Here is a 13,662-nt window from a genome sequence, read left to right as displayed (position 1 = left end):
CGGTTGCAGTTGATGGCCTTGCAGTATAAGCTTGACTGTGCATTTTGAGTAGGCTGTCACAGTGCTCGCTGTTTATTAGCCACTTCCTTATCGCTCGTCATTTGACCATGCAGGGTGGCTTTGGCTGTGGCCCATAGGCTACGGGATGACATAAGAGAGCCTCAATTGTGTGTTAGGTAAGTGGTCATGTGGCATTGCAGTTGCTTTTGCTCTTGGAGGACCCACATCATGCTATGTTGAATCACCAGGGGCCAGATGTAGGAAAATCGTATTTACCGATTCATAAATACCGAATTTTATCGATTCGGTATTTATGAATCGGTAAATATGAAGGAGGGAGATTTAGGAAGATTCGGTAATTGAATTACCGAATCTGTAAAAATCGGTATTTACCGAATCGGTAAATACCGATTCGGTATTGCCCATTGATTCCTATGGGCCTTGAAGCCCATAGGAATCAATGGGCAATACCGAATCAGTATTTACCGATTCGGTAAATACCGATTTCAGCAAGGGTGCAGGGGGTGTCACTTTGACACCCTATAGCAGCCCAAATACAGACATGTGTGCCATGTGGCACACAGACATGCCCTAAGGGCATGTCTGTCTGTCACATGGCATAGGTGTGCATGCACACATGTGCACGCACACCTGGATGCGGTATTTTACCACCCAATTGGATTGGGTGGTAAAATACCAAATCTGTAAGGCCTTTGGGACTCAGAAGAGTCCCACCTACATCAAGAAATTACCGAATCGGTAAAAATACCGATTCGGTATTTTACTGATTCGGTAAAATTACCGAATGGTAATTTTACCGAATCGGTAAAATAGGGCCCCTACATCACGAATACCCATTTACCGGTCGGTAAATGGCCACCTACATCGGGCCCCAGGTTTTTTGTATAGGGGCCTGTAGATTCCAGTCGCTACCTAGGCAATGTCCAATTGGGAGCCCTCAAAAATGATACAGTCTCAGTTGGTAGGGGGCCCTGTGCGAGGCTAGGAAATACCTCAAGCAAGATTGTATACCATTGACAGCTGAAACAAACGGGTATTTCTTATCTAGTGGGTGAAGGGGATGCCAGAAATTCAAAGATTCCACGGTCGTTGCAAAGGTTGCACAAGAGATTCCTGTCACCCTCATTAGGGACATTAAGAGGAGGCAAGAGGAAAGAAGAAGAGCAGGTGTTGTGGCATCAGATTAGAACAATGAACTAGTGAGAGAGCAGAAAAGGTGGGAGCTGTGTTCTCGTCTGTTAACGCTGGATCTAAACTTCCCTTTGAGTCTGTGGCTGCCATGAGGAATCATCAATATCCATGGAGACAATATCCATAACCGCTTAGTCTGACCAGGAGGGAGAAGAATGAGGAAAGAGTGTGTGTGGAAGAGGAAAGGGGGATGCCAGGAAGTGGCCCTGTGTGGAGAAATGCAAGCAGAAGAGGTCGTAGGGTAATGCTTCCATGTAGTCCTCCTTTGCGGGCCAAGTTGTTGTACCGGGGCGGTGAGGAGTACCAACGTGGGGAGAGGGAGTGTGTAACTAAGGGGAGGGGGATTTAGGCTGGTGTCTGAAGTCCCACAGGTGTATGTAGGCAGGGATAGTCAGGGCTTGGCAGGAGGCTCCCTTTAGCTGAGAACATTAGCCATGATGGAGGGCACAAGGCTGGGGGTCTATAAAATGGACCAAAGAAGGGGTAGAGGGCAGAAGCATCTTAGGTATAGGTGGTGGCTATGAGGTTGGATGCCCACTGATAAGGGCACAGGAGAGAGTGGTAGGGGCAATGGTGGAAGTGGATAGTCGAAGAAGGGTATGCTAAGTTATCCCAGGATGTTTACAGAGGTGGTGGAGCTAGAAGGGCTTGAAAGGGCAAAGTAAGAGGGCCAGGGTGACTACCATAGTTACTGGGCAGAGCAGCATGGAACAATAGCATTTTAAACATTTGGCGGCAATGGAAATCCCATAGCAATATCATCCTTATTGAGACAGACTAAACTGATCAACGCTCCAGGACATTATGCATCAATGACAGTCTGCCCTCCACCCCCAAAAGTACAGAGAAAAAGGGTAGATGTAGGAAAACGAGGGCAGAGTGGAAGGGAGAGGGGGAGAAGTCAGTAGTGGGTGAAGGGGCAAGGAAGAAAAGTGACAAGGGGACCACAAGAGGAAGGAAAGCACCCAAAATGAAAACAGGGTACTGCCAATGTTGCAATTCCCTGGAGTGAAGGATCATATGAAAACATGATAAAAGCAGTAAAAGCATATCTATAGATAAGTCCTGTACAATTGGATTAAAGGCCAAAGCCATTGAATTTGGTCTCCAACTAACAAACTTTGTTAGTGGTTTGTTTAATCATGAGATAAGCAGATCAACAGCAATTGATCCTAACAAGCATTCAGCTGTAAGAAGAAGAAATGTGAAGCTTCCAGTCGCTGAATTCCATAAAATATCTTGAGTGCCTATCTGTTAATATTATGTGCATTGCCAGAAGATTTTCTGGCCGAACAACACTTTCTATATGTTTGCTTAATTCCTAGGAACTCCTGGCTAGGTCTTCTAGGGACTTTGATCTTGTTACCCCAGACAGCTGTTGCGCCAATCTTCTACTAAATATGTCATGCTTAGGACCTAACAATGGGTCCTGTTTTTGAAAAGGCGAAAATTGCAAAGGAAACCTGCAAGTAATTATAACCAATTGGTTTGATTTTGGACTTCCTCTGAGACTATGTACCACTAGTCAAGAACTGGCCACTTCAGACACCAACTCCTGATATGCTTGCATAAAAATTCAAAGATGAACACTGTGTATTGCCAGGAAATTGTTTTGCCATTACAAGAAAGTAGGGGCTGCCAGCCCAATCAATGTTGCTCTGTCTTCCTCCTTCCACAGAATCAATTCTGTATTTGATAACTTGTTTTGCTGGCAAAAACTAAGATGACTTAGAAATATGGTTAACATAGGTGCTGCATAGAGTTACAGTATTCTGTCTAAACTCTTAAAGACACGTGAAACAATAACTTTAGTAGAATAGTAATATCTTTTTTATTCAATGGGATTTGAGATTTTGGTAGCCGTCATTGAAATTACTAGAAACGGAAACTCCATATTTCTGAATAGTTCTAACATTACTTTGCATAGGAGGTACTCATTAATTTGGAGAACGCATGAAAGCAATGTTTTGAGACACAATGACATGCAATATCCATAGTCTCTTAGGTCAGATATAAAACATTCTATTATTTTAGGAAAAACACCCTGGTGTTGAGTAAATGCCAATTGTATGAGTGGTTATGAGAAATAACAGAACTGGAGCGACATTCAGCCAATTTCCTATGATCCAATGAGATTGTGATGGATATAAAGGCATCCATTGGGCAAACCTTACCATCTGATCCCCGTGCAATAGTGAATCCCTGAGATTAATATTTTCTTTTACCTTAATGTGGAAGGAGAGGATGTCAAAATTGAAAAGGCAACGATTTATTACAGACTGCAATTATTTGCTTTGGTCTTTGACCAGTAATATGTTGCCTAGGACTTCAGTGGAATTTAAACATGAAACCTTGATAACACCTTTATGCAAGAGTTGATTTATATTCTGCCAAACTAAAATATTATCATACTGAAATAAACACAGTAGTGCAAGGTGAAAGGATCATATTGTAGTATTATACAATTCTAATTGGAACATTTATAATGTTAGGAGGATCTATTGGACTGCTGAAACATGACCCAAATAGAAGATTCAGAGTTAAAGTTCTGCTACTTTTAGACAAGGTGGATTATGTACACTTACAGTTGATGAACATGGCTCTGTGTTTTTGACTTCTCTGTGTCTTTGCTGAAATGGCTCTTCATGGGTGATAAATACTGTATTCTGTATTTTTGAAAAACTGGAACTAACTTAGAGGAAAATAAATACAAGTAGAGAGGTTCCTATTTCTACCCTCTGTGTGCCAAAGTTGTGCCTAAATGATGGTTGAGTTTTTTTTAAAGAGATGAATGATGTGAAATAATTTACAATATACTTAAAAAAAATGTTCACCAAATGTGAGACAATGGCAGGGTAACCATCTTCTGAAGAAACAAGGGGGCAGACTTACTAACATTTCTAGCAGTCACAAACCCCTGATTCACAAAATCAGCAAGTTTGTGACTGTAAGAATATTTTAGTACGTACTAAACCCATTCACATAGTTGATAACGTTTTTCTGACTCCAAAAATGGATTTAGAAATTGATGGAGATGAATCAGAATTTGGAAGGAGCATGATTATCCCTTCCGAATTGCAATTCAGCACCATATGGACTAATGGTTTGAAACCAGTATTCTGATCATTCTGAGAAGCATTGCTAAGTTCCTGACGTTCACATTGGGGTAGTTAATAATTTGCAAAGGGGTAGCATTTGCACACCTTCCCCTTTTAGAATCTGGCCAGCGACTTCAGAGGAGTGGGCAGTGGTCTTGGGATGTCAATGTAGGAGATTTATAAAGCGCACTGTTACCAAACGGTGTCCTGACTCTAACCAGTGATCGGACAGAGGGCAGGTTTCTTACCAAAAGTCAGCTCATGTCTGAAATCAAGAAGGGAAGTGGCAGATCGAATGGGTAACAGAAGCTTCTTCCAGATTCTTGAGGTTCCTATTTAGAAACTTCTGCCACCTCGGGTCTTTCTGTTGAATTTTGGTACCACCTTAGAACTAGAGTAGGAGATTAAAGTGGCCTATTAGGCGAGTACTATTTGAGTTTTTGGACTAGATATTGGGGTCCTTACTTATGCAAGGCTTGGTACCCAAAGCACAATGCCTGAATTGGATCCTCTCCTTCACTGGCAGCCATGACTGACTGAGTGAGACATGTTTGGCGGTGTGAGTTAGAACTCTAGCTGCTGTGTTCTGCAATACCTGAAGTTTCCTAAGATGTTCAGCCCAGAGGTTGAGGTATAGGCCATTGCAATAATCTAGTATTGCCAGTACAAAGGCCGATGTGACTAATTTTTGAGAATGTTCTGGGATATATGTCAGAATCTTTCAGATTGTTCTTAAGAAAAAATAGATGGATGATGTCAATGCATTGATCTGGTTGGCAGAGGAGAGTGTCTTATCCATAATTATCACAAGGTTTTTGGCTTTTTCGACTGGTTCAGGCAATTTGCCTAGATTTGCTGGCCACCAGCTAAGGGACCAGGAAGTGGGGTCGTTTGCCAGAGTTTTGCTACTGTTTAGCCTTCGACAATTTAAACTCATCCAAGAACTTACTGCTGACATGCAATCACTAAATTGCTTGCTAATGATGTAGGGTTATTTTGTGTTTGCTAAGACAATATGTGTCTCATCAGCATATAGGTTAGGGCAAAGCCAAAAGAGCTTACAACTGGATCCAGACCTGCGATGTATACATTAAAGAGGGTAGGGCTTATAGCGGAGGCCTGTGGTACTCCACATGGTAGCTGAAAAGGGTTAGACTTATACAGACCCACGGCTACAAATTGTGTCCTGTCTTCCAGAAACGTTTTAAGCAAGTCTGTGCACTCCTATTGCTGCTAGCCTCTCCACCATGATGGTATGGCGGACAGGCCGCCAACAGATCTAATAAAATGGGTGCGGCCCTCCCACCCTTGTCCAGGGCCTTCCTGATTTCCTCAACCGATTTGATATGGGCTCACTCTGTACTGTGTCCGACTCTAAAACTGTGCTGTGTTTCGTCTAGCCAGTTACGTGAGTCGATATATTGCTTAGGCTGTTTATTCATGGCCCTCTCTATGGGGTAGATTTACAAGCCCCTTGCGCCACTTTTGCGTTACTTTTCCCATGTTAAAAGTGCAAGGGGCTTGTAAATCTGCCCCTATGAGTTTGGCGGGAAAAGGCAACCGTGATATGGGACAGTAATTGTTGACGTCCTCTGGACCACTGTCAATTCTCAGTCACGTTTTTCCAAATTGAAAAAGAAAAATCACTGTTTCCTTTACAGAAATGTGGCTGCTTTAAAAATAGTTTTCAATTTTTAAATGCAAATTCTGGGATGATGATCTGCTGCTCCTTGGATGCCACCACCCTTGTGATTGAAGCATCATGGGAGGAGTGGCAGACTTGCCCAATTAATGTTCATTGGGCATGTCAGTCTGCAACCCCTCCGATTCGGTATTTTGAGAACCAGCCTCTAAGTACATAGGTTGGTTCGCAAAACAATATTCTGGTCACACAAATTAGAGTTGCCATTTGAGACCTCTTTTTGCATCCAGTATAATAGTACATCTGAGCCAAAGTCTTCTATTTTGGGATCGATTTTGAGAAGGAGCCATTTTTGCATTTCAAAGAGATTGGTGAGTTTGCATGTTCATGGGAAAAGAAAGTATGTTGTCCTCTGCAGTGGAGAACCACGGGTCTTTTGGGGATCCATCCCCTTTTCCTTACTCTGCAAAGGGCAGACTTTGTGAGCTAGTTTACACAATCTACACTAATTTGTCTTTTTTGGCTGATAGTAAATGCCATTAATCATATTTTACAAAGATAGTTGATAACTTTGGATCACCACTGGATTGCAACCACTTCATAATGATGAGAGGTTTGCTTTCCTTCTACTTTTAATATGCTCCTGAATTGTTTACAGACATTTGTGAATGAATTGCAAATTATTCCGTTACATCACCTACATTTGTCAACTTTCTATGGATGGATTTTGAATTACAAATGAATCAAAGATTCCTCACCGTATCTACCATGTCCAGGCTGTCATACTCTGAGTGTCCTCAGTTCGAAATGTGGAAACTTTCGCTTTTTCATATTTTGGTTGACTGAGCTAATGGGTTAAATGCTGCCTCCAATTTCTTTGTCAGTGATGGGTATTACAAATAAAGACCGGCCTGGATTTTTGTGTTTCTCTCTCCCTCTTTCTGCATGTACAATAATAAAGCTGTGACTTTTAGAGAAATTCTTCTCTCCCTCAAGAGGGCCTATTTTGTGTCTGACATCCATCATCAAACATGTTGAGTGATCATGGATTACTTTGCCAATTGAGTTGTAAGCCAGAATATTAACATTCCACTTAAATCAGTCAATTTAACTCCCATTTTCTGTTTACTGGGATGTGGAGAGTACGTTAGGCTACCATTTTAAAATCAAGTATGCATGGACAACCAATGCTGTGATAAGTAAAATGAGAAAAGTTTCTCAGCTTCGTACCACCAGTTTAAGCTTTTGGATAGAGCAGTTGTAACTGCCAGTTCACCGTCTGTCTTGCTTGCGCCTATCAGCTAATACAGAATCTTCCACACAGTAGCCCAAACCCACAGGACAAAGCAGGAGACATAACACGAAGCAAACAACACCTTTAGCAAGGGGTTTTATTTAACAAAATGCAAGGACTCTCTCTTAGAATAAGGCTTGGGGATTTATTTTACACAATGCTCCCTAACAGAAATTCTTTCCCAGATGCCAAATGCACAAGATTCAAATACACAAAGATATCTATCTATCTATCTATCTATCTATCTATCTATCTATCTATCTATCTATCTATCTATCTATCTATCCATCCATCCATCCATCCATCCATCCATCCATCTATCTATCTATCTATCTATCTATCTATCTATCTATCTATCTATCTATATCTATCTATCTATATCTATCTATATCTATCTATCTATCTATCTATCTATCTATCTATCTATCTATATATATATATATATATATATATATATATATATATAGATATATATATATATATATATATATATATATATAAATTACCTACTGGCGGTCGCCAGTAGGTAGTTATAGTTAGGATTGATTTCCATAGGGAAATCGCAACATTCTATTGGGAATAACTTTGGCCCCGGTTGAGGAATCAGCCTGAAATTTTTCTCAACTTTGCCTCATGGCGCTCCGGTCCTTCCCTGAAAGTTTGGGGGGGATTCGTCACGCGGGGGCCGAGATAAAAGGGGGGTCCCAAAACGTGTTTTCCCCATGTTAATTTCCATAGGGCGGTCGTAGCACTTTTAGCTCGAACGGCTGAATGGATTTTCACCAAACTTGGCAAAATTGTAGGAACTGGTAGCCCGATGTGCCTTTGCTATGTCTCAAGATATGTGCTCCAGAGGATTTTGAGTAATTTAGTTTTAAATGTGTTTTATTGAGTTTATCATTAAAAGTAACAGTAGACATCGTGACATATTGCAAAGGCAGTCGGCACATACTGCTGGCGGGACAGACTAGCATGTCTTCCCTGAGTAAGTGCCAAAAATGAAAAACGATATCACAGAGGCAGATGTGATGCAATGCAAGAAGGCAAGACAATAAAATGAACAGCCAAAACCCCCTGAACAACCCGGACCCTACCCCCCCTCCCCTGCCCCAGACAGTGTGCCATGCGTCAGAACAGAGTCTGTGAATCAGCCGATAAAAAGTAATGCGATTGGTCAGTGAATCACCGAGAGTCACGTGTGGTATCGGTGAGGTGTAGAATCCGGAGATATTTAGGACAAGTGATCTCATTGAATTCTTTGGACAAAAGGGACAACAACGGGGACCATGTTTTCTGAAATGCGGTAGTGGAGTGTGTGAGTGTAGCGTATATGCGTTCCATCCCCAGTGTGAACCAAAGTTTATGTAACCACCCTGTGTGCGTGGGTTTGGTCGTCGAGCCCCACAGTGTTACGATGTGTTTCGTGGTAGCCTGCATGGCAATTCCCATTTGACGACCCCGCAGAGATTTCAAAGGGAAGGTGAGTGCATTGGGGAGCCCCAGTATGGCATATGCAAGAAATCGTGGGATTTCAGTGTCAAAGGAGGAGTCAATGTCGTCCAATACCGCCCCCCAGTAGCTTCGGATCTCCCGGCAGATGGGTTAAAGTGCCTCGTTCCCCACATTGTCTCCAACAGTGTTTGCTGCGTGATGGGTTTCCTTTGTGAAGCCGGGCTGGGGTGAGGTGCCAGTACATTTCCAGCTTCACTGCGGTTTCCTTTGCCACAGTGTTGCGTGTGGTGTGTGAGGCCCTGTAGTATACCTCTCTCCATTCCCTAGAGGTTAGTGTCCTGCCCAGTTCTGCCTCCCAACGCCTCTGGCCCGGTGTTTTTCCGGGGTGTGTGGTGTTGTAAGCATCTTGTAAATATCTGAAATGAGGTGTTTATCTGTTTCTTTGGTGAGCAACCATTTCTCAAAGGACGTCATTGGGTGGCCCACCTTGGCGGCGGTGGCCGGGTCAGCTAGCCAGTGCCGGAGTTGGAACTATTGGAAAAGGTGAGGGTGCTCCAGGTCGTATCCTTGTGTGACGTCTGAGAGGGGAAGAAAGCCCCATAGATCAAAAAGGTGACCGGCCGAGCGACACGCAGTGCCACGCCATTGTGAGAATGCGCCTGGGTCATTGCCCGGAGGGAATTCCGGGTTATCCAATATGGGGGTGAATGGGGAAGGGAATGTCGCCAAGCCTCTTGTAAGAGCGACCCTGTCCCATACTTGCATAATGGTGCGGGTGATAGGTGATTTTAGGAGGCATCGAGGGCGATGTTGCCGGGCGAGAAACGGAACCCTCCAGAGCGGTGTCTGAGCCATGGCTCTATCTTGGAAGAGCCACCTCTTTTCCGACTCCGGCCTGTGCCATTCTACCAAGTAGCAAAGCTGAGACGCTTGGAAGTATTGTCGCAGATTGGGAACGCCTAGGCCTCCTTCGTCCAGGCTTCTATACGCCAGTTGTTTTTGGAGACGCGCGCGTTTCCCGTCCCAAATGAATCGATGGAGAGCGTCCTGTAGCTCGTTCAGGGCGCCTGTCGGGGGCATGACAGGGAGTGTTTGGAATAGATATAGGATACGTGGTAGGATAGACATTTTCACTGCCGCAACCCTCCCTAGTAGAGAGAGCGGTTGTTTCGACCAGCGTGTGAGGTCCTTCGGATCTCAGCGGTAAGGGATTTGTAATTGGTCGTCACTGTCAGCTCCGTGGATGAGGCAAGGAAGATTCCTAGATAAGGGACTAAAGTAGCAATCTGAAGGCCGCTCCCTTGTGCCACAGTATGGTCGTTAGAGTGCGCATTCTTGCCCAGTGGTAACACCAGAGATTTCCCCCTATTAATGCGGAATCCCGAGACAGCTCCAAAGGAATCACGTTCCTCCATAAAGGCGGGTATGGAGCGGGCAGTGCAGTCAAGGGCCGCTATGACATCGTCCGCATATAGGCTTATCTTGTGGGGTTCGTGTCCAAAAGTAATACCTCTAATTTACGGGTTATCCCGGATCTTTTGTGCTAGGGGCTCTATATATAAGGCGAACAGGAGAGGGGAAAGGGGACACCCCTGTCTCGTGCCGCGTTGAATTTCGAATGGGTCTGAGCGTAGGCCGCCCAACCGGACCCTGGCATGTGGGTGATGATAGCAGCATGCAATCCAAGACATAAAGCGGTCCCCCAGCCCGAAACGCCTCAGAACCTGTTGTAGATAGGTCCAGTCTACGTGGTCGAACGCTTTCTCGGTGTCGATGGCAAGCAGTGCGGAGTCAGAGCCCTGAAAATGGGATTTGTCAATTAGATGGAGTATTCGTTTAAGCGTATTGAATTCTAGAAAGCCCTGTGTGCCGTACAGATCCGCCAATACCTTGATCCCTAGTGTAGCCCAATTATAAGTAATAGTATCCGTGAAAATGGCCGGAAGGCCTGGGTTGCCCCACAGCGGCAATTTCGGGTGGAAGAAAGTTGTTTTACAAAATTTTAGTACATTACCCCAGATCCTAACAATATCTCTAGCAGTCTTAAATCTCACCCGCTTGTAGTAGTTCGGGTCATTAGCTCTAAACAAAAAAAATTGTGAATCTTGTTTCAACATAAAAAAATGAAAAAAAAGAGCTCTGTCCCCATACAATAAGGAACGCAGACGTGTAAAAAACGCAGACCAGAAATAGAGTTTGAGGTCTGGAAAGTTCAGCCCTCCCTTGTTTGTATTATTTTTCAACATTTTTAAAGATTTTCTAGCCTTCTTGTAGCTCCATATAAAGCTACTCAAAATCCCACCTAGGTGCTGAAAGAATTTATTATTTAATGCTAGTGGGATAGATCGGAATAAATAAACAAATTTTGGCAAAACCTTCATCTTAATAAGATTAATTCTGCTAATCAAATTCAAGGGCAATCTGTTCCATTTTTTCAGTAGAAGAGTGTTTTTTTTAATCAAGTCATTATAATTTATGTTATTAATATCTTGTAATCTGGCCGTTAATTTAACCCCTAAGTAAGTTGCTTCTTTACAGATCTCGGGGATAGCCATGTTTGGGGAGTAGTTAGCTATAACTTGAGTCTTCTGTCGGTTAAGCTTGTAACCTGACGCCTTCCCGAATTTCTCAGCCTCTATAGATATTCCTTTCAGCGCATCGGCTATGTCGGTAGTATATACGGCGATGTCATCCGCATAAGCTGTAATTTTCAGCTCCTGTGAGCCGGAGCTGAAGGGCACAATCAATATTTGAGAGTGGAGGGCTAACAAAAATGGTTCTAGTGAGAGGGCAAATAAAAGGGGTGAAAGGGGACATCCTTGACGAGTCCCACGCATGATGGGGAATTCTGATGAGGTCAGGCCCCCATAACTAATGCATGCAATTGGTTTGTCACAAGGTATAAACACCTGCAAATACACGACTATTTAATTAACAACAAAAAGATTCAAAATATCACTGAATGTGACATATGGACTTGTCTTTATTCAAACAAAAATAAATCAGTAATTAGCGAAGCATATAAAACACTCAGTACCTTTAAAACGAGCGATTGCGATAAACTGGCCACGAAGTGGGGTATTCAATTAGGTCTAAATATTACTTCAAATCAGATTGAGCATTCTTTGGCTAATATTAACAACCTTGTACGGTCATCTAGCCTTCGGCTACAACAATTCAGAACGACCTGTATGCTTTACTACACACCCGAAAGAATTTCTAGATGGTCCTCCAATGCCTCCTTCAGTAACCGCACTAAATGCCCTAAATGTCTAACCGAGGCTGCCAATCTAGTACATATGTTGTATTCCTGTCCTAAAATCAAGACCTTCTGGGGGGATATACAGAATGTTCTTAGATTAAAAAATATCTCGCTTCCCTCCATTACGGCGGCCTCGGTTCTACTAGATTTTAATCCTTCTCCACCTTTACAATCAGCCCTAGCCACTATACTTATCTCCTGTGCCAAACTAACCTTGGCTAGGGCTTGGATCGATTTGGAACCCCCGACGGTCTGGAAGTGGTGGACACTAGTAACAGAGATACATGCCATGGAGCTAGCCCTAGCAAATCTCAGGGGAACACGCTCATTGACAAAATTTAATAGAAACTGGGGTACTTTCCTAGAGTAAAACAATATCTAAACGCTGCATAATTGCTAATTATATATTTTTTTTTTTTGTTTGTTTCTTTTCCCCTTACAAAGATGAATTTGACTATAGTTTGATCTTGTAACAGGAACTCTTTTATTGTCCCCATATACCAAATTATTTGGTTTATAACATATATACTCTGATGTCTCTATGTACATGTATGAAACCATTTATGTATGTATATTTTTCTGTTTTTTTCTTGTCAGCCGGCAAACAAGAATAAAAAAAAATAAATAAAAAAAAAAAAGATGGAGTATTCGTTTAGTGTTGTCACTACATTGTCTGTTGGGCACGAAACCCGATTGGTCAGGCTCCAGGATCCCGGGAAGACAGGGGCCAAGTCGCGTGGCAAGAATGCCAGTAAAGAGTTTTAGGTCGAGGTTCAGTAAGGAAATAGGGCAGAAAGCAGAGAAGTGTGTGGGTTTCTTACCCGGCTTAGGGAGGACCACCACCTCAGCGGCAAGCATGTCCGGGGGGATGGCGCCCGTACCTTCAAATGAGTTGAAGAGTCGGGTGAGTACCGGGGCTATCAGTCGGCGGAAGGTCTTGTAGAATCCCGCTGAAAATCCATCCGTCCCCGGGGATTTGAGTTGGCGTAAACGGGATATGGCAGCCAACACCTCGTCCAGGCGAATGGGGGCATCCAAGGCGTCCGCATTTGCTTTGGAGAACTCGGTGATAGCTGCAGCATTTAAAGTATGTGTCAATTACCTCAGGGGATGTATCCTCTGCCCCGTACAGTGAGGCATAGTAAGACCGGAATGCTTCCGCCACTTGACTGTCGTCCGTGAGGACCGCTCCGGCATCATTAGTGAGGCCGGTGATCTTGGTGCATTGGGTCTTAGCCCTCAGGGCGCTGGCCAATAAGCGACCTGTCCTATTACCGCCGACATAGTAGGTATGCCGAAGGCGGAGTGCCGCGAATTCGGCCCTGTCCGTGTCCAGACTGGCAAGTTGGGCTCTAGCTGCTTTCAATTGCCTCCAAATGCGTGGAGCGCAAGTGCGACTGTGGACTCTTTCCAATTCTGCCACACGTGCCGTGAGGTCATCGCGTTTGGCCTTACGGTCTTTGGCCTCCGCAGCTGCTATGGCAATTAGTTCGCCACGGGCGACGGATTTCAGGGCTCCCCAGAGAGCCGTCATGGAGATCCCTGGCGTATCGTTAGTAGTTAAATAGTCAGTGAGGCAGTCTTCGATTCTTTTAGTGACCTCCGGTCGTTGCAGGAGGGTCTGACGCAGGCGCCACGAGCCTCTGGGGCGAGGAGGCGCGCGGAGGTGGAGCGACAGTTCCACCGCATCGTGGAAGGAAAC

This window comes from Lissotriton helveticus, chromosome 6, assembly GCF_964261635.1.
Source record: "Lissotriton helveticus chromosome 6, aLisHel1.1, whole genome shotgun sequence".
NCBI lineage: Eukaryota > Metazoa > Chordata > Amphibia > Caudata > Salamandridae > Lissotriton > Lissotriton helveticus.
Note: the sequence above shows the minus strand (reverse complement) of the source record.